The 23,520-nt window shown below is 35.7% G+C and overlaps 1 protein-coding gene across 3 annotated transcripts in view; it reads left to right on the forward strand.

Annotated features, from left to right (window-relative positions):
• The window catches only part of LOC138712412 (SLIT-ROBO Rho GTPase-activating protein 1-like), a 595,908-nt gene that overhangs the window by 496,508 nt on the left and 75,880 nt on the right, over window positions 1-23,520 (forward strand). The gene's annotated exons all lie outside the window — the stretch shown is intronic.

Consider the following 23,520-nt stretch of genomic DNA (forward strand, 5'->3'; position numbering starts at 1 on the left):
CTAAAATTGTTTATTCTTAATATAAGATGTCTTGAAACCTTCGTTACTATGAAATGTATTTAAATATAATATTTTTATTTGTTACTTATCGTTGCTTTTATTTAATATTACTTAAAGGTTTCTGCTTACTTGTAACGAATATTTTATCACAGTCTAGTATATACAGTCGCGAAGCTCAATACGTAGTAAATATGCAAACATTAGATAGTTGCTCACCACTAGGATCGCTAATATCGCGCTCATTACAGGCAATGCAAAATAGTACCGTCACAGTCTGTTGTTTCTAGCACCCTCAAAACTCAAGCTTCGTGACTGTATATAGTAGACTGTGATTTTATGCTACTTGACTAATGATAAAAACTCGTGTGTGACGCTGCTATTCCGTATGGAATTCCTTCAAGTGGTGGTATATATTACGTTCCTCATTTATAGTTAGTGTGCAACGGGCAGTTAATTGCATAGTTGCGCAACACATTTTAGAATGTAAAGTCTTCACTTAATTTTCTACTTGACCTACATGAAGAAGTGGAAATGTACGGAGAACTAAATAATTATGTAGAAAACAGTGTTGAACATACACAGACAAGTGAATTAGAGAGACAATTCGTGTACAAATTAAGGAGATTTTACCATTTGAAAGAATTGCTACGAAATGCGGCAGGTGTCCGGTTTGGAAGGGAAACCGCCTTGGCTTTCCACTTTGCCTCCTCTTTCACTGTCTGCATCCTTTTGATCTTTGTGTAACGGTTTGATTTCACAGACGATTTCGCCCCCTACTTTCGTGTCATGTTACATGTTCAGTTGAAGAAAGAGTATCTTCACGAGATAATCTGTCTTCCTGTCCGTGTTTTCTTCTTTGTATTGTAGAGACTATTTCTCCCATGTACCAATTCACCAAGATCGCTTCGCTTTCGTGAATTTATCAACATACTGAAATTATATTCTAATATTATCTGTGATAATCTCGGCACCGTCTTCAAGTATTGTGAAATATTGCATATTTAAACATATCGTTATAAACTTTTAAGTCTTCCTCTCTGATCTAGGTCCAAACCGGTCGAGGACAATGGATTTTGAGGATAATAAAAATCCTTAGCATAACATCCTTTAACAGGGAAGTCGGGTTCCCTTATCGCAGATTCAGGGCATGTGAAAGAAACAGAAGAAACTTCCTGTCGATTTTTTTCTCGTATCAAAATTTATGACATCCTCTCCTCTCATGATCCGTAATCTCACCAAAGCTGAATTACTGCTGCAGTTGAGAGCAGTGTTAATAAAACAGCGGCCACCACGATCTACGAGCAACTCTCGATTGTTCAGCTTTGAACAGTGATTTTTAAAATCATAGCGTAATTTATATACTGTAATGATCATAGACCGGAAATTTGGCAGAATGCCTTTTTAAATGTGTAAAATCTATCTTCATTTTGAAAGGAAATCTGTACGAATTATACCTTTGTGATTGAAACGTTGAAGTTTTATGTTGCCCTTTTCCGCCCTTTTTAATTTAAATGCCTAATTTACAAAATATATGCTTTTTTTGCTTTTATTTGATTATTTATCTATTATTTATTAATTTATTATTAAAAATTGCCTATAGGTATATTTTAATTTATTTCTATACCCACTACAATGAAAGTGACATCACCGAATGTATATTATTGTCTTTCAGTCAGTTCATATTCTCTTTGCAATAATGAGTCCTGCCATGCAAAAATGTATAACAGTAAGCAGCGTTTTATTTATTTATTTTTTTTTATAATTATCGCTTGTGTTTATTTGACAAGGCAACAATGAGTGCGGGTCTAACGTTATTTTAACGGTTATTTTTCTTTCACTTTTCATTGCGACGTTGTTGTAGCTAGCTAAATATTTCATATCGCAACATATCAATACAACCAAATGCACTTTCCAAGGCTACTGGGGAGAAGATTTCTTTGCTTCCAACAGTAATTGCAACATCGAGTCGAACTTGTGTAAAGCTTTTCTTGCTGCTGCCGAAATCCCTTTGTGGAAAGTGCAAGGTTGTGGGTCTAGTGCAAGGGTTTTGTAATCGCTTCTTATTGCGTCTTTTAGCTATTTATAATGCCTTTTTGCCTGCCTATTTTAGCTATTTATGATGCCTTTTTGCCTGCCTATTTTAATGATTCATAATCCCTAAACTTCCGGTCTCTGGTAATTACTGTTCGTTCACAGATGTTTTAGCCATTGGGAAGGGGATAGTATCTGTACAGGTTGGAGCCAGTGAAACGTATCGGTACGCGACAGTTGTAAGAAACTAAGCGATATTGCAACACTTTATTTGAAGAAGAGGCTATTCAGTATTCTGTTCTTCGCATATGAGATGAAACTAAATTTTGTGCTGGGATGAGTTGAAGTGTAAACTTGCAAGACCATAGCTGCGGCAGGAGTAATGTGCTTAACGTTGTAGAAAAGAGTTGCGGTAAATATAGCGAAATATTTCAAGTCAAGAAGAAATTGTTCTTAAAACAAAAGAACAGACCTACGTAGAATCTATTAATTTAGTCGTCACCTAATTCGAAGGAAAGTGTATGAAATCTTTCCGACTGTAGACAAAATTTTTGCCGCTGTTCGCAGCAAAACTGTAAGTACTTAAGAGTTCACATACTACAGAACCACTGAACCACAGTGATCCTGTCGCAGCTATGGGTTTTGCAAGTAGATTGTAACATTGTGCTCCTCCCTCAAAATATTTATACACTTTTTTTAATGATTTTAGCTGACTGTGTATGTATGGGTTAACCACGTCCAATTGGTGACACACAACGTTCATTTTCATCAGCATTATCAATATTTCAAGACATAGATTCCAGAGGACGCCACATGATAATGACCGGTTTACAGTTTAATCTAAGGTTACCCAATTTTTTTCACAATTTCTGGGGACAGATATCGGTATACAGAGTGATTACGGAGCTATTTTCGAAGACATTCTAAGCAAAAAAAAGTCATATAAACTTTTGTCCTAATCTCAATATTTTCAGAATTACACTAATTTGAAGTTGTTTGTAAAATACCAATATTCTCGAGTTTTAATAGTAAAAGAATATTACAGATCAAGAATGAACTATTCAGGAGTATCATTTCTTTAATTAACTAGTATTCTGAAGCATAAAAATATGTTGTGAATTCCTTAGTTGCTTCGTACAGAAGCGTATATCCCTGTCGCACCTCAAACAGAAATATGGAGAGGCTGTTAAGGCTGCAAAACTCTGAACTGTACAGTAAATGCTTTCGTTTGTACTGAAGCACAAAGCGCAGTAAATGCTTCCGCTTTGTGCTTCAGTACAAGTTATAGTCCAACTTTAAAAAAAGACTGAAATCCCATATTGGCAGAACATTTGGTTAAGATGTTCGAAACACACAGTCTAACAATGTGTTATGTCTCCAAGGTCTTTATTGAATTCATAAATCAGGTCTAGTAAATAGTTTTTCAAAGTTAAAATCTTTGTACTTCAAGACAGATTGAAACAAGTGACTTCAGTCCTTTTTAGATAATCTTTCTTTTCTCTCACTATAAATTGCCTTTTTGAACCGAAATTCTCCAGCTCAATACGGACCAGAATAAGAATCAAGAGAACCAAGATTGATAAATGACAACTGATCCAAGAGGTAGGCTCTCCTTTTCCTGCCTTCCGTAATCGCTTCGAAATGTTGCATTATAAAACTATGCAAAAAAAAATCTAGCACAATCATTTTGTGAAAGTTTATACTTCTTGACCGGAATTAGTAATGTGTTTCTCACAACCTTAAAAAAAAAAACTTGTTTTGTTATTACTAAAGTACGCAGAAAATATCTACTTTCAGGTAGTAATTTTTGACAACACTCCTATCAAAATCACAGTTGCTAACACAGTTGAATAACATTTTGACCCAGCTGTTTAAATAAAACACCGTAATATCTTGTAACATGCACAAGTGCGGATATTTCTTGAAATAGAATATTCCCTCTCTTCCCTTTTCTGTAAAAACAATTTCGACTTACAATAAATGTATTATGTTGTGTCGAAGTACATATGACATTTCTGTGCAGATATTCTGCGTCATCATATGATGAAAGATTAGTGGAACGGAAAACAATTCTCTCCGGCACCGGGATTTGAACCTGGGTTTTCAGCTCTACGTGCTGACGCTCTATCCACTAAGACACTGGATTCCCATCCCGAGGTCGGATCGAATCCTCTCAGTTTAAGTTCCACCTCTTGGGTTCCCTCTAGTGGCCTACCATCATCCACTGCGTCATAGATGTATGACAGTGGCACAATGTCCACACATGTGCAGGGGTGCACTCGTTATGAGTGGCCAGAATCCGACGGAATAAGCGCCGTCTTAAATCATTAAGTAATTAGTTTTCGCATATATATTATTATGATGTATCACATATGATATTTCCGTGCAGATATTCTGCGTCATCATATATGATGAAAGATGAGTGAAACGGAGAAAAATTCTTATATAATCACTTAGTGATTTAAGACGGCGCTTATTCCGTCGGATCCCGGCCACTTTGTCACTCATAACGAGTGCACCTCTGCACATATGTGGACTTCTGCCACTGTCATACATCTATGACTCAGTGCATGAGGGTAGGCTACTAGAGGGAACCCAAGAGGTGGAACTTAAACTGAGAAGATTCGATCCGACAGCGGGATGTAAATCCGGTGTGGCTTAGTGGATAGAGCGTCAGCACGTAGAGTGAAAACCCGGATTCAAATCCCGGTACTGGAGAGAATTTTTCTCCGTTCCACTCATCTTTCATCTTACAATAAATGGTTGAAACACCTATATCTACAAACAGACTCACTTGTTTAATGTTTCAAATCTTATTGGCAGAATGTGAAGACGCACAATCTATAGCAATGTGTGCGGTGTCCCCGAAGTTTTTGTTACGTTTCGACTTGAGCTCACTTACTGATCTCGTTGCTCCACCACGATGATAGTGTGTGAAGAAAGATTAATTACTTAGAAGGGTCATCGTGGCAACCTTTGCAGAGGGAGAGTGGGAGTGAATGACTCATCCTCATTGAGCTCAATTATTTGGAAGACGAGGACATGCAGTTCTGTCTGTCGCCAAATTGCTCACCACCCCTCGCATCTTTTTCTTCGCTTAAAGCTACAACACTGAGCTAATACGTTATAATGGTCGACTGCTTGCTAATCATTTCCCACCTCCAAATACAAATTCCTGATGCATTTCAGTCGTATTCATATCCCTGCGAGGTATCTGCAAATTCGGTCCGTCTGTTTGTCCATATGCAATAAAGGAAATAGGTATCGAGTTGCCTTTGGGGATTGCTGTGCTTGCTTCCCTTCCATTATAACCCTCCAGTAAGTAGTGAATTTATGTTTGTGGGGAAGGAGAAAACACGTAAGCGAAAGGAGAAAAGATAACCAGCTGCAAAAAATATCCAGAATATTCTTACATATAGCAAGAAAGCTCCCCTCTGGAAGCAGACACCCTAAGCTGCTGGGAAAATGCCAAATTCCAAAAATGTACAGTTAATACAATTTTGTGGGAGTAAGTACGACTTTAAATTGGCCTTTTCCTCTATTTCAGATTTATTCCTTTTCATCTTTACCAACAACCAAAAATGTATTTAAAAGTAGGCATAAGGACTTTACTAATAGACGGTAGTATATAATACACACTATTTAAAGAGTGTAATTGATATTTTGTTATTTGAATGTTGTATCAGTGAAGAAGTGTGTTGTGTCAGTGAAGTGTGGTGTGTAAGTGAAGTGTGTTTCTGTCAGTGAAGTTTTATAGTTTATAGTGGCAGTGCAAAGTATTTGATCAGTGAAATGTTTTTGAAGTGTTATTGAAATCAGGATAGAATCAGTGAAATGTGTCGTAGTTCCAGTGCAGTGAGTGAGTTGTCAGCGAAATGTTAATGCTGTAAGGTGCTTGTGCAGGAATGAACATATCATATTCGTGGGTTTTAATTCAAACTTAGGGTTAAGATACAAATTAGATTTACTTTAAATGTTATTTTAAGTGATCGTGCTTCATTTAATTTAGGATGCTCCCTATTATTATTATTATTATTATTATTATTATTATTATTATTATTATTATTATTATTATTATTATTATTATTATTTTCAATTTTGTTTATTATTGTCATTATTGAGTGTAATTAGTTATCACGGCCACCGGGTATATACCCATTTGCAATGTGAATAAATACATACACATCTTTAACTTCACCGTAACAACCAGCTGTAGTTCACAAGGAAATCACTGTTTCGGCTGATAATGATGGAAAGCGAATACAATAATAATTAAATAATATCCCCTACGGAAAGACATCATATTAAGGAAAGAAGCAATACTTCTGTTAATTGAAACATATGGAAAATATGCTCATAAATAAACTGAAGTTGTAATTTAAAAGCAGAATAACAGCAAAGAAAGAAATTGATATATTAAACGGTTCTCGAAGTCGAGACGTTTCATTACTAAGTATCACGCCTATGCATGAGTTATGGAGGCTGAGTGGCAAAATTGAGAGAAATCGAAGTACATTAAATGAAAACATGGTATACCGGAGCTTTCGCTTCCAGTAACTCAACTCCAGCATTGCTTAATTTCCTTTGCTGTACAGTATTTCGTTTTATACTCGTATCATTAACTTTATTCGAACAGCATCATGAAAATCTGTGATCTTATACACGCCTTGTCCTTTCCTTCTCAGTGAATGGGATTCCGCTCGCCACAGATTCTTTGAAATTAATACTTAGGCTAACACAGAGACAAAAATTCTTTATTTTCCTCTTCATTTTATTCTAAGACTGTTCCATCATCTCAGCGTCTCTGTATTTTAAAGCGTCCATTAAATAAGTACCCAAACACACTTCTCCGAATAATACACGGATTCCAAGCGTTGTAACGAATTTAAGTGATTACCATTTGCTTTGTTTATTGGTGATATGAATGATCTACTTGTCCTAATATTACGAGAGATAATTTAAATAATAGATGTCAACGCTATATCTAAGAGTTTTCCTCGAATTGCTTCCTCTGTGGAATATCCTGAAAGTTTCGTAGGAAGCTGACAGGATGAAGTACTGTAGTTTTCCGTTGTTTACACCGGAGAGAGTGATGATTATAAATTATGAGAATTTTGTGGAATGATGACCTTGAGTACCTCAAGAAAACATGTAACATCTCCAACACCGTGAAATTTAGTTTATCAAAAAGCGGGAAACGAAGTAAAGAATAAAATGCTGAACCCTTTAAATTTAAAAAGAATACGTATGCAACCTGTAGAAGTGAATTTTATACTTTCATACATAATCCCACAGAATGAAATAAGAATGGACAGGACACATTCTGATATTTTTCCATCTCAAATTTCATACATTTCACTTTGATTAGGCAGGATTTGAACTCCAATCTCTGTTCTGAAAAATGGACACTTTAGACATTTTCAATATGAATTATAGTTATTCAGAAATTTCGATACTCCGAGAATGCTTATCCTCAAAATGTTCTTTGTCCATCTTGTACTTTAAATGTACTTGCGTAAGGATTATATTTAGATATACTGGTCCTATATGATTTAGACCATAGACCTTATTCATATTTTTATGCACTTTTTTTTTCTTAAATGGATTGTATTTAATTTGTTTCTGACTTCCCTCATTTACGATTTCCTGACGTGGAAAGTCAACACTAGTCGTTCTGCTAATGTTGTACATCATTGGATGGTAAATGGATGCACAAAATCCTCTTAACAGTAGCAGTCATCAGTTCTCGGATGCCATAAACACCCCACAGAAATACTTAATTTATAAAAATATGTAATCAAACAGAAGCAGGTTGCTGTGGACAAGTAAGTTTTGTGTTAAAGTAACTATAAATGAAAACATTGTAGTTCAAATGTCTTTTTCTACGATAGTGCATGAAGTTGCATTTTACTCATTGTTATCAGTGTGTAAAGCGAGCTTTTAAAACACTAGTGCGTAAAAAAGTACAGGTTCTGACAAAAGTTTAAGGACACTCCTTCGAAAGAGATATTGCTCTCCTGTCCTTAGACTATACTTACGTGAAATCCCCTGATATTTATAAAAGGACCAAATGCCTGTGAAAAATGAAATTTTTTTACTGCAGACCCAATCACTTCAAAGTGTAGATTATAGGTATAACAATTTTCCTGTTACGAAAACTTACTGAAAAATTGCATTTTTGTAGGAAAAAAATTAATTACTCCAGAATGGATGTATTTAGATCAATGAATTTAGGTATAGAGTTAGATATTATCTCTAGTCATTCTTCCACATCCCAATAATCTACCACTTCACAACCACACTCCCGAATTTCGATCCATTTTCACTTTTTCTCAAGGAAGAAATCTAACCTTTCCACATTTGTAGTAAACTCCACAACTGCTTACTAAAATTGAAAGAATAAGCTGATTGACCAGTATTAACAACTCCCAATATTATGATGTAAGTGACAGTGGTGGTCCCAGGCCAATTTGCTGCGAATTTCAAACTCAAGGGAATTTTAGAAAATGGCAATTTTTCCTAAAGAAAATAAAGAACAAATCTGAATTTTAATGCGTGAACGAGGTGTCACAATTTGTTTGAACAAAAATTAATATTGCACAAGAAACCTTTCACATATTTCTAACTTTATCCCAAAATTCATTGATCTAAATACATTCATACTGGAGTAATTATTTTTTTTTCATACAAAAAAATGTAATTTTTCAATAAGTTTTCATAGCAGAAAAATTGTTATATAATCCGCAGTTTTAAAGATGGAGAGATCGGGTTTGCAGTAAAAAAAAACTTCATTTTTTCACAGGAATATGGTCCCTGTATAAACATTAGAGGGTTTCACATAAATATAAGGACAGGAGTGTAACATCTCTTTCGAAAGGGTGTCCTTAAACTTCTGGTAAAATCTGTAAGTAATCACTTTACGAACTGCTAGGGAAAATGCAATATTCGTTGTTCAGACTCCATTCGATAAGAAATTAATGCATTATCTCGGTCTTTCATGAAATAAATATTACACCTAACATAAATAAATAACAAATTTGATATCCATATTTACATTTTGGCCCGTATTATTCTAAAGATACTGTGACAGCGACGTGAGATTCGAACTCACGACCAGCGTCCCGCAAGAGAGAAGATCGCGCGGAGCACTTTGGGACGGCGCGCGGCGAGAGAGTGGAGAGGGAGTTTGCGCGCGCATCTTCTGCTTGCCTAGAGAGGCCGAGAAATCCGTCGAAGTGGAAGACTCGCGAATTTGAACTTTCGAGGCTACGTCGCTGTGGTTATAAATTACGGTCTCGAAGGAACGACAGCAGTTTTCAGTTGATTAGTCAGCCAGTCAGTGAGAAAGCCAGAGCAAGCAAGCCAGTCTTGTGTGCCGGAGTTCGACTCGAGTGTGCGTCCGCAACTGCGTCAGCATCCGAAGGCCCGAGTTCGAGTGCAGTGGACCGCAGTTGGAGGGACCTGACGAGTGCAGTGGACCGCAGTTGGAGGGACCTGAGTTCGAGTGCAGTGGACCGCAGTTGGAGGGACCTGAGTTCGAGTGCAGTGGACCGCAGTTGGAGGGACCTGAGTTCGAGTGCAGTGGACCGCAGTTGGAGGGACCTGAGTTCGAGTACAGTGAACTGTCTCTGAAGGTCTGTGGTTCGAGATACTGTGAACTCGAGTGACTGAGCTAGAAGAGCTGTGAACTGAGAACTGATAGTTCTGATTTGTAAATAGTGCTTTGTAAATATTAGTTAAGATTAACAGTTCATTGTTGTTCGTAATAGTCCAAGTAAATTGTCATTGCCGTCAGTGGAGTGCTATAACGAATACTGTGTTGAGTGAAAATTCTCTTGTTGACGAGAGCGTTTAAGGTGAATTGTAGAAAGAAATTATTGTTGTGACGAATAAATTACATTGTTGTTACTAATAAAATTACAATACATTTGTAGTACTCATTGCAACAAAACATTTTTTTTAAATTTAACACTTATGCCACATTTACAATCTGTGTACAATAGACAATAAGTAAATATTATAAAAGAATATGACATGAGTGGAGAGCTTATCCCATGACAACACTCCAAAAGAAAAATAACAATGTTTCAAATAGCTGTAGTAGAAATGAATGGAAGGTCAAGAACATTGGTCCTTTTAAGTCTTCTTATTGTTTGACTATTATCCAGCAAATTTAATGCATAATGGTTGTGATGTTGATTTAATCGGTGCAGATATTTTTTACTGAACGAACAACAACAAAACATAGCATTCAGCTTTTCCTAAATGCTTTGTTGATTATATTACCGGTTTAGACGACCATGAAATCGTGGTCATGAATAAAACAGGTTGTAATTCCATGGATACTTATTTCTTATTGGTTCTGAGTTTAGACGGCCGTGAAATGGTGATCATATAACCTCTTCAACTTGAAATACATATTTGTTTAATGTAAATTTGTGCTATCGTAGAAGAACATTGTATGATACACATTCGTAAAGTTATCTTTTTGGCCCTCGTGTGTTTGTGAAACTCGACTTCGCTTCGTTTCACGAACTTTAAACTCGTGCCAAAAAAAGAACTTTTACGAACTTGTATCATTAATAACTTTTTTTAACTAAGAATACTTTTTATTTTCGTCACAACTCCTCACATTTGAGCGGTTATTTTTTCCACTGCTTTGCTCTGTTTTCTGTAGTGTTCATAATTTTGCTTGTGATCATTGTCTTTGTTTTTCTCATAATTCTTATCTCCTTTCAAAGGTTTAATTCGTTGCATCTTGTGATAATCATTAATTCATGATTATGATGATCACAAGTAGCGGGACTCTCAGAACATGTGGTGTGCATTGCACAAGGCACTTGAGACAAGATAGAGCTTTCTCAAAACAAAAGACACATACCTAGTTCATATAGAAAAGAGAGATTTCCAATTTTGTCTAGTGGAAAATGAACCCATGTTCGTTAAATTTGTAGTTGGAAGCGACATCGCCTTTACCACAGCGAATGAGGGTTTTGCTATGCAACAAAAGGCGAAACTTTTTCCACATCGCCTCCTTGTGACGCTGCTCAGCATCACCACCGTTAGCAAAACATTGCATTGCTGTAAATGAAATCATTCACACATACAGCACAATCAAGTCACTGTGGTAATCAGTTGTCGACCCTTGCTACGAGCAGCCCAGAAGCGCTGCAAGCTTCAGCTGACAATGCATTGTAAAGCGTTAAAAACGTTAACGAGCCATGCTATTCGGTGGTGTGTCTCGGTATATGGACAAAGCTACTTGGAAGCTAAAGTCGAAATGAACATCAGATTCATGTGCATTGTACAGTAATCAGATCTGATCTGCCATATAAGCTTACAAAATTTACCCACTACTTCAATTTCAGTATTAGTGAAGGAGTTGGCAACAAGGGATGTTCTAATCGGGCGAGCAGGTTGAAGTGAGTGTCAGTTCTGTTGAGATGTGTGAAGCGATGTTCATTACTTGAGGTTTTGAAACTGTGTTCATTATTTTTACGTTAAAATAAGAGTATCCAAAAAATTGTGTCCGTTAGAAGATTTTAGTTACGCTGTTTTTGTTGTGATCGTGTTCTTTATTATTCTTATAAATAAACGCATACAGTCTCATTTTGCTCTATACAGAGTGTTTCTGAATTGATTAAAGTTGCAACACTTGCTACCAAGCTGACAATATCTAATAGATGTTTCATTATGTTCTTTCATTAATAACTTAAAAACTAAAGGTTTTCGGACATTATGTTTATATGAACTTTTTTTCTTGTTTTGGTGTGAGGAACATGTCCCCAAGGTTTGTCAAAGTATTTCTGAAACACACTGTATATAGCTTCCCTCTAACGCTCGGTGTGACAAGTCCTGTCTGTTTGTACACTTCAGCTGTATCATCAGAAATAAAGCAACAGATAGTTTTATCTTTTAAACTATATTTTATTTTTGGTCGATGTCCAATTTCTTCTGATATGAAATGATAATTCTTAAAACAGTTTATGTAATTAACATGTTTATTGATTTCGTTAGTGACAATTTTTCATAACATGAAATGTTATCCTCTGAATTTCACTGCCTTTATTGTTATTGTTTGTTTTTTTTTTTGCGGTTATAGTTAGTATCTATTATATTAGTTGTTTTTTAATATACTAGGGCAGCGTTTCTCAAACTATGGTCCGCGGACCACCTGTGGTCCTCGAGGTCTGCCCTTGTGGTCCTTCAAAAAAGACAAGAAAAAATAAAATTCAAACGAAATGCATATCCCACTATAGCTGAAAGTCTCAGAGTTTGGAAATGACACATGGCAATCTCCTTTCACTTTTTCTCCCAGTACTAATATTTTATGAAATTTATTACCCTACCCGTCTACACACTTCCCACTCTACTCTCAGCAACAAAAGAGAGATTTAAAGCACTATGAACTATGAATGTGGCGTTTCCCTCCACATCTGGCGCCGAGCCTGTAACCCAGCCAGGAACCATCCAAATTCATAACAGAAGACCGAACCTTTTGATGTATTGATGACTTTAATAGTTTTGCCGACACCTAGTCTGCACATTGAAAGGGCACGTAACTGTACGTCGTACACCAATAATAGAACGTGCCAAATTTCATCTTTACTAGTTGAAAATTGGGCATGTTTCTGCACTAATTTTTTTATTTGTTTTTCCAGATGACGATATAAGAAATTTTAGACTCTGCCTATTTTAAAATCCAACAGGTTTACCTTTTACACTTACGTGTTTCGTCTCTAAGTGCCGTTTCAGTTTCGCGGGTTTCATACACTTTGTAACAAACAACGCACCGAGGTTTTGGTTCACTCTCATTGCCACACCAGTAAATCCAAGTTCCAAATAACTCTTGTCATATTTACGAAAGTATTTTTTCTTTGAATAGCTACCACTAGGACTAGATATTTCTTTAATGGCACTATAATCACTGATATTAATATATTTCTTCACACACAGCTTCTGAACTATTAGCACTGCCTAAATGAAGCATATCATCATGTTCCTTTCTTTTCAAAGATCCAGATCGAAGCCAGTTTTCCATTATTTATAATGGGCACTATTTAATAGAGACATGGACAACTACTAGCGTGTACCACATAAGAAGGATTTCAAACAACTAACTGCTAACAGGCAAGCGATGAATCAACAACGCACAGAATTTGTTATACTTGTGATTGGCTACAAAAATACAATTAGAAAAGTATTATAATTAATTAATTCTACTGTAAAATATAAGTATACTGGTATTAAAATATGCTACAAAAATGATAAATTTGCTTTCGAAGGGAACAAGAGTAAGGTGGTCCGCGGAACTGTTCTGACTTAAAAAAGTGGTCCCCACGTCAAAAAAGTTTGAGAAACGCTGTACTAGGGCATTCAAAAAGTAATGACAACATAGTTACTGTTTCTCACTAAATTCATTTAGGTTACTTTTGGTGTTACATACTTGAAATATAGTCCTTTGCCATGTCAACAGTACATTGACATATCCTTGGAAGACGGCGGACTCCATCTGCAGCATCATTTCTGGATCTCCCTTTCACAGATCGATCTAAAGCTGCTCGGATGCGAACTCTTGATAGAAAGCGAATGCCCCGCTTCCACCCATCTTGCATTAGTTCGGTATGGTAGGACTTCTCTCCCACAAGCTTCTTGTAATGCCGTAAAGCACTAGGTTGCATTTTTTCCTCTTGCAACTTGTATTTTTATGAAGCATCTTTGTTCATACCTATTGAACATTTTTAGGCCGGTATTAATGCAAATTAGAAACAGTCCCTATATTCACAAAGTATGATTAATACTTAAAAGATTTTAATATTCCGCATTTATGCAACAGTCTTTTCTCTATTACATACTAAAAGATTCCGATGCTCCCCGCTAGGAGCGCTAAATTACAGCCATTACTTATTGAATGTCGTAGTAAATATAGCTAGGATTTGTGCAAAGTATCTTCTGCATCTGTTATTATTATCAAGCAGAGATCATTTTTAGCACATACGACAAACACTAGAATTTGGCTAAACTATTCCACAAACAAAAACTGCAACATTATATCCTTTCACCGTAGTGACACTAAATCGCAGAGCGAGTAGCAGCAGGTTTAACTTTTTTGTACGGGCGACCACGGTCCATTTTATTGAGGCAGATGCTCTTAAAATCCGTGTCGGCCGTACGTGCCACATAGTAGACAGGTGCACATAGTTCCACCTCTTCAATTAATTCCCCAACTCTTTTTTTTTTATTTCATAGATTTTAATACAATACCTGCGTTAGTAGATAGGTACACCAACCGGTTCGACCTTCGACTGTTTTTGGCAAGGAGCCATTATGATTGTTTTCTTCCCCGCATGGTCTGGTAATCGTGACTTTTGTCTCGTGTTGGTCGGTTTGTTTGTTGCAAGTAGCGTACCAAACAGACTGTCTCCTCACGCCGTGTTTCTCGCTCCACGCGTCTCGGATATTACACATCTAAAAATTCCTGCTAACGTTCTCCAACTATTTTTACATTTACAAAGAATTAATATATTATTGCTGTATTTAAATTACAAAAGAATTAAAGATAAGTAATGGGAAGAGTAAGGAATTTTAGGTAGTAATAAAACCCAAGGCACAGTTCCAGGCCCTATTCTATTTTTAATATATATTAATGACTTATTAAAAATTGACTTACAACAATACAATGGTGTTCACTATTCTTATGCAGATGACACAGTTTTACTTTTTGGTGGAAAAACCTGGTATGATGCATATAATAATTCAAATAATGGACTTAAATTAATAAAAAAATGGATTGACATAAATTTTCTTTCTATCAACGAAAATAAAACCATAATTATTCCATTCTCATTATCTGAAAAATGTAACAAACCTCCTACATCTACATTAAGTATTAAATTACATAATTCTGATTGTTGTCTTAAACAGTGTAAATGTCCGATTATTAAGGAGTCTTCTGAAGTTAAGTATTTAGGCATAATTTTCAATAATCATTTAAAATGGAACCAACACATTAATTACCTTTGTAATAAATTACGTAAAATAGTATATTATTTTGTTTTATTGAGGAATTACTTGTCAATAAGTTTATTACGTACAATATATTTAACTTTATTTCAATCGGTAATTATGTATAGAATTATAGGATGGGGTAGCTCATTTAAATCCAATTTTAATCCACTTTATTTATTACAGAAGAAAATAATTAAAATATGTCTTCATAAACCTATTGATTTTCCATCTCAAAATTTGTTTCTAGACTTTAATGTATTTAACGTAAGGCAAATTTATTATATTGTATTAATAAAATTCATACATAAAAATCGAAATAATTTTGAATTGTATTCTCATAGTTCTGAAACAAAAGGTATGAATTCTTTAAGATTGTTTGAACCAAAATGCAACACTGTTACGGTATTTAATCATAGTAGTAATTTAGGCCCAAGAATATATAACAAATTTATATTTAAATACCCTAATCTTGTGAATTCTAATAGTTCTAGTATTAAATTTAAAAAGTTATGTATGGATTTTATAAAAATTGAAAAATTGTAAATTTAAATTTATATACTATAATTGCACAGTAGACATAAGACAAATTGTATTGTATAATTATTAATTTCAATTTAGGAATCCACCCCTGAGCACGAGTTCTACCCTTTCAGGGGCGAGCTAAAGTTTTTTCTGTATATATTATATTTTATGTTACAATTATTAGCAAAATAATAAATAAATATTTAAATAAAGGAATATTACTGTATTACAGTGTTATTGAAACGAGAATTACGCCTTAGTCAGGAGATGTTATCGTTAATTCTAAAATCTCTTCATTTGGTTTTGGCGAATATAAGCATTGTATGTTATAAAATAAAATAATTTATAATGGTTCCGTCAGTTGTTTATCTTTAATATATAAATAAGTCAAAACATGACCTAATTATACAAACTCAAAATAGGACCCCGGTGGGGGTGAGGACAAACGTTTTCACCATAAATGACATCTTCATATCCTTTGTTAGGCTTTAAACACTAAACGAACACCTTAGCATATCTGATTATCTTGGAAATACACACATACATGCAGGTACTGCACATTGAAAACACTGACATAATAATATATACAAACTAGTGCCGTATACAATTGTATAGGGAATTAATGTAACCTAAATCAGTCAAATATTTTTAATTTTAAGGGCCACGGACACTGGCCTAAATTGAGTTTTATTTTAAATGTTCCTATCCGAAGCGTATTGAAATGGAAAAACAATGGCGGCTGACTAGCTGATTGCGCTACTCTGGACATTCACGGACTCTGCTGTATACATACTTCTAGCGATATTATGAGATCAGAGTACTATGGATTAGGGTTTGATCCGTAGTCTGTTAGGAATAATTCTCGTATGTCACACATAGAGATTGTGACTACTCTTGACGTCTTCGTGAGATAATATTGTAGACTTTTACACTTTGTACCAATTAGGGTAAACCTTGATAATTTCGTGGCAGTGGTTATTTCGTGATATTTTGTCCTAACTCTTTCGTAGCTACTTCACAAAGTGTAGCTGTATGTTTCTGGAAACCGGACAACATATGCAATCTCTTGGCGGAAATTTGAATCTCGTAAGACCACTGGTTAGTTCACGAAAGAGCCAGGAAAAAATATCACGAAATAACCACTGCCACGAAATTACTAAGGTTTACCTAACATTATAAAGTAAACTTTTCCGGTTAACTTCTTTCTGACGTTGGTTCAGCAAGATGCTGAACTTCATCACACTACAAGAAGAGTGAACATCGAAATGCAGTGACACTGTACTATGTAATATCTACTGCAGAATTATGATTAACTTGTAACCGCATATTATGTATTCCTTACAGAATAGCAGTATTTCACTGTGAATAAAACTGTAACGCTTCTAGCTACGAGATTATCGGATTCTAGTTTGAATTCTGACAGAGATATGGAAATTTAACCTCCATAACGACTGTTCTTTGGTGTCTTTAAGTAGTCACTTTGACTATGTGGCCAGGGTAGTTTGCTACTTGAAAAGTCGGGATTGAAAGACCAGACAGCCTAATGTTTAAGGTTAAATTATTATTATTATTATTATTATTATTATTATTATTATTATTATTATTATTATTTCATCTTTGTTAACTTTAGTTCTTGCTGTATCCCGCTTTCTGATGCATTACCTCTAGCTCTCTTCCCCCAACTTGATGACAGTACGTAGACCATAAGACAGAATAGTGAGTAGAAGTAATAATTTACCATTCGATGAGGCAACTTTTCAGAGTGGTATTTTAAATCAAATACTACCAATTCCTTAAAAACAAGTAATGAATATCTTATCCTGAACATTAAACCATATTTAATAACCAGTTCCATAAGTGTTGTAGCTCTGAACGTTAATAAAACCAGTTTCAGACTTCGAAATGGCTTCCAAAAGAACAGCTGGTCGCTTGGCCAACTTTTCGCTAAAGTGGGCATCTTTTTATTTGCGATCGAAGTGTTTTTTTGTAATGTAATTATAAGAAATAGGGAATAAGGTTTTAAGTAGCTGTGCAGCTGTATTACGAAGTCAGCACTTGTGTGTGATTTTTTAACATTTGATAAAAATTGTTTAGAACTCCTTGCACTGTCTCTTACTTCATTTCTAAATGTCATGACTCAGATGTACAAACAGACAGCATTTATTGTTCTGACAGTGTTAGCGATTTTCTATTAAATTTGGTGCGTTATTTGCGTAAAATATGCATAGAGTTTATTTTTAAGTATTCTTTGCAGTGGTGATATACGAAACTGTTACGTTATAGAAAGAAATGCTTCAGCTTCAAAATATGATTCCAGTGTTCTTCACCTTCTTTATACAGGCTTGTTAAATTTGTTTAAACATCATACATAGTTTTCCTTGGACCTGATACAGTGTGATATATTCCAATCCAATTATATGGGCTCGGCACTACGCGAGATCTCCAGTGAAAAAGTTCAGCTTTTTCGCTTTCCATAAATAAATAGTTCTAGGATATAATATTCACAAAGAATATAATTTCGTGCATTAGATTATAATCCATTGCTATTGCTTCCAGGGTTACTTCTTAATCGTTACGTATATGACAGTCAAAACTCGTGGGATTTTCTATGAATAATTGTCAAACAGTTCATTAAACAATCTAATACTGTAGTTGTCCGTTGGGGCCAATTGGTGGCTAGGAATTCCGCGGACAGTGCTCGGTTCCCGGCATGGAAAATTTAGATTTATCATCTCTCCACAAGAGCTGTTTGCATGTCCCTCGTGTATTAAGCGGTGTACATGTAAATTTGGTGTGTCCGATGTTGATATACAATTCTCATGAGAACAATGTGCCAAAGGGAACATCCGTTCAGGAACATTGATGGTGACGGTCTGCTTAAGGTGATGAAATGCAGTTACATGTGACTAGTTTGAACATACATGATAATTTATGCTGTTAAGTTCGAAGATTCACAGAATATAATATGAAGAAAACTAATGATTTAAATCGTGTATCAAGAACTTATTTCCCAAGTTTGCAGAGAGTCTCTTTTTTATGAAGTAATTATTTTTTTCGTATTATACAGGATGGAAGGGAACATATTACATTAATTCACACTCACCCCCACTGCGGAGCATTGCTACTCTTTGCAGCGTTGCAACATGTTACATTTGGGATCCTCAGAACTATTGGACGTATCAAAAAATTTATTTGACAAAACTTGTTGGGATTGACTTGATTTATTACCTATGTGAATTAATGTAGGCCTAATAGGTTCCCTTCCACTCTGTATATTGTGTGCTTTTGTCCAATTTGTCCGTTTTAACTACAACAGTATGATGTGCTGTAGTTTTTCCAATTCTTATAGAATTATTGTACGTGTTATAAGATGCTAGGGATATGATTCTCAGTTTTTCAAGATATCATAGTAGGCCTATTACGAGGAACTTCAAATGTTGTCACCAGAGACCGGAACTTTGGCAGAATGCCTTTTTAATTGTGTTAAATCTATCTTCATTTCGAAAGTAAATCTGTACGAATTAGCCTATGCCTTTATGATTGAAACGTCACAGTTTTATGTTGCCCTTTTCTGCCTTTTTAAATATAAATGCCTAATTTACAAAATAAATGCTTTTTTTGCCTTTATTTGATTATTTATCTATTATTTATTAATTTATTATTAAAATTGCCTACAGGTATATTTTAGTTTTTTTCTATAACCGCTACAATGAAAGTGACTTCACCGAATATATATTATTGTTTTTCAGTCAGTTCATATTATCTTTGCAACAATGAGTGCTGCCGTGCAAAAATGTATAACACTAAGCGTTTTAGTTATCGCTTGTGTTTATTTGACAAGGCAGCAATGAGTGCGGGTCTAACGTTATTTTTAACGGTTATTTTTCTTTCAGTTTTCATTGCGACGTTGTTGTAGCTAGCTAAATAATTCATATCGCAACATATCAGTATAACAAAACACAAAAATGCACTTTTCAAGGCTACTGGGAAGAAGATTTCTTTGCTTCCAACAGTAATTGCAACATCGAGTCGAAAATCTCAATTTGCATTTGACTTATGTAAAGCTTTTCTTGCTGCCGAAATCCCTTTGTGGAAAGTGTAAGGTTGAGGGTCTAGTGCAAGGGTTTTGTAATTGCCTTTTATTGCGTATTTTAGCTATTTATAATGCCTTTTTTGCCTGCCTATTTTAGCTATTTATGATGCCTTTTTGCCTGCCTATTTTAATGATTCATAATGCCTATACTTCCGGTCTCTGATTATCATATACCATTGGTGATGGTGCCGGATACCCAAATTACGTCTTAGAACAAACATGGTGTCGATAACAGATTTTCTGAGAGTATTTACGTTTCTACTTTCTACCATCCCTCCATTTTCCCCAACTCAACAGTATCGAAAACTACAGCAACGCACTCTTTTCCGAGGATTGCGGCTGTAAATTATGTACATTGGAACAAAGAGAGATACATGAATTTGGCAGCAACATCTGAAGAGAACACTACAGTAGTTCTATCATATTAAAAGATGACGCACAGAACATGGATGAGAATGCAAAATAAATTGTTGCTACTTTAGGCGACAAAAGAAGCGAAACGAAAGCAAAACTTCTTATTCATGTCACTAGCTCCATCTGTAGCTTTCTGCACTCTGTCAACGAAGGGCATAGTAATATTATTGTCTGTTTACTGCTGAAAGAAATTATAAATGGAGAAATACTTTATGGCTTCCTATGAAAAACTTAACGCCTGCTCTATTCACATTCTATGGCGAAATTTAATAAATTGTATTGCTTTAATAATTTATGCACAGATGCCTTGGTTTGTGAACATAGTATTACCAGCGATGTACGCAGCATTTTAGCCGGTCAGTGACTGAATAACTCAGCTTAGCCAAATGACACATGCACGGATTGACTTTTTAATTTGACGAGCAAAGAAGTTATATCCATCAGTGGCGTAGCATGAAATTTTGAGCAGGGGAAGCTAATTCAAGTTGTCTTTCGTGCAATATGATAAAACGTATTACAAAAATATAGTCTTAAAATAAATAGTAGTCAATGTCAAGTCAGCAGTTTAAGATTGGTTGAAACCTCGTAAGTAACACCAATAAGGCATGACCTCAAATGGTACGTAGTAAAATATGAGTTCACGGTTTACACATATATCTAACAAATAGACACTATACGTATAATATTAGCTATTTCCCTGTCATAGAGAGATCACAATATTAACGGTCAATAGAGATATAGTATTAGTATCATTACATAAGTATGCATCTGTCTTTTGGTTGTGTCCTTCATTGACAGCAAGGGAGTCGGTCATTTGTTCGTATATAAGTCAGTCTTGATAATAGAATTGTCCTAAAAAATTCAAGTAAATTGGTGTCAGGAACTGTTATTTCACCCATTATTTATTATATCAGCCACAATGCACACTAACTCTTCAACTGAACACAACTCACGAAAAGGGATAACTCGGAAACTACTTATTTTCAATGTCAAAGCTAGCTTCTTGCGAGCCTTGCGGTCAGGATAGTTAAGTTAGAAAGGGATGGAAAATCTGCGGGGTGGGTTACACAGAAGAATGGAAACTGGTGTGTGCAGGCTTCGTTTACTGCTGCATCACAAATCATCCTGACCTGCCGCGTCACAATATTTAACGCGTAAATATAAATTCTATTAAGATTAATAAATAATTTTGTCCATAGACTGCAGGTTTATTATGAAATTATTATTAACTGGGGAAACTGAGCTTTTTAGCTTTCATTGACGCTACGCCACTGATATCCATACGTTTAAGATTTTTAAATCTATTGTATAGAAACATAGGCATATGAAATATTAGCCTGTGGAAGTTTATAACTTTACACTAAACAGATTTCGGTTGAGATAAATGATATGCGACGACGTAGTTTCAAATCTCCTTCGAGGAGGCTATATCAAGGTGAATTAATGTCCCTAGATAAACTAAAACGTGTAATTGGACGGCGGGGAGGCAAATCAAGTATAGGGTCAGGTGAAGACTTGGGCTGCTTGTTTGCATGAAATTAATGCGCTCCATCTGCGACACGTCTCACAAATCTCGTTTCATTTTTTGTTGTATGTCGCATCATTACGACCTCAGCTGCTAGTCGCGGCGGGCACGTGACGACAAGTTGCGATACTCTCTGGTCCTTAATTGATGCAAGACGTAAGGCTGTGGGCTGCAGCCACAGATCAGGATAACGCTGACTCGTATATTCGGTGACTTTAAGACTAATTTATATTAATTGTGATTATCCTTTTCATAAATTCTCTTTGTCATTGTGTGAAAAAAAGTCCAGTTAAGTGGCATTGCATAGTAGAGTAATGACCACATAGGCCTACATTTGGTAACAGTATTTTGTATTGACCGGAAGTACGGGTTAAGTCCTTATGACTCCGAGCGGAATTTGTATTCGGACAGGTTATCACTGCGACAAAACTTCAGAGCGTTAAATTAATTTGGTATTCTCTTTAGTTTGTAATACATGTGTTCCGCACATGGGCAGGTCTTTCATTGCAAACCCAGCATTCTACAATCTTTTCTATTTTCTGCCTTCCTTTTAGTCTCCGCATATGATCCACATATCTTAATGTCGTCTATCATCTGATATCTTCTTCTGCTCCAAACTCTTCTCCCGTTCACCATTCCTTCCAGTACATCCTTCAGTAAGCAGTTTCTTCTCAGCCATTGACCCAACAAATTCCTTTTTCTCTTTCTGATCAGTTTCAGCATCATTCTTTCTTCATTCACTCTTTCCAGGACAACTTCATTTCTTATTCTGTCTGTCCATTTCACACGCTCCATTCTTCTCCATATCCACATTTCAGATGCTTTCTAGTCGCTTCTCTTCACTTCGTCGTAATGTCCATGTTTCTGCACCATGCGATGCCACACCACGCAAAACACTTCACTAGTCTCTTCCTTAGTTCTTTTCCCAGAGATCCGCAGAAGATATTGCTTTTTCTATTAAAAACTTCCTTTGTCATTGCTATCCTCCTTTTGACTTCCTGGCTGCAGCTCATGTTACTGCTTATAGTAGACCTACATCCCAAGTAGGCCTATTTGAAGCTATTCACTTGCTCTACTGCCTCATTTATAATTCGCAAGTTTACCTTCTTTATTTTTCTTGCGATAACCATGGTCTTCGTCTTGTTTGCATTTATCTTCATACCATACTGCTCACAGCTGTTATATAGCTCCAGTAGCATATCCCGTAGTATCGTCTCCTCTTCTGCTAACAACACTATATCAGCAAATCTTATGCACTTTATTCTTCTTTCGCCTACTTTTATCTCTTCCATGTTCTGAAAATAGTTCTTCACCAAATCCTCGAAGTAGATGTTGAACAGGGCATACTTGTACTCCTCTCCCTATTTCACTTCCTTCATACATTTCTTCTCCTATCCTGATTAGTTTGTTTCTATTCCCTTACGGTACCGCACTTGCCACTTTAAAATTACAATGTTTTTGAGGTGTTGATTTTTCATCACTGAGTTCAATCTTTCAGACTTTTGATTCGAATCGCGACTCCAGCGAACTCCTAATAAAATTCTTACCTCCAAGTTAACCAATTGAAGTACAGGCTTGAATCTGGAGGGAACACAAAGTTAAGTAAGACAAGTAAGTCCGTGGCCCAACTGTTCATGAACCCATCTCGGCATCTTGTACTCGTATTTTTACTTTAGGAGAACCACATCTCTGAGACCTAGCCATTTGGTTAGGTCTGTTCCATTTACAGTAACATATGGAACACTTAAAATCTTCCTTTAAGAATTTTTTCTAGGTAGATCACGGAGCATACAAGCGAAAGAGACGAGGATTGTACGAAGGAGGAAACTCTGAATTCGCTTGTTTCTTTTTATTCAATAAGTAGCTCTAGATCAGGCCTGCACAAACAGCGCTCAACGAGCGCGTGCGCTCCTTCGGAGCGGGAGAG

The sequence above is a fragment of the Periplaneta americana genome, chromosome 13, assembly GCF_040183065.1.
Source record: "Periplaneta americana isolate PAMFEO1 chromosome 13, P.americana_PAMFEO1_priV1, whole genome shotgun sequence".
Taxonomy (NCBI): Eukaryota; Metazoa; Arthropoda; class Insecta; order Blattodea; family Blattidae; genus Periplaneta; species Periplaneta americana.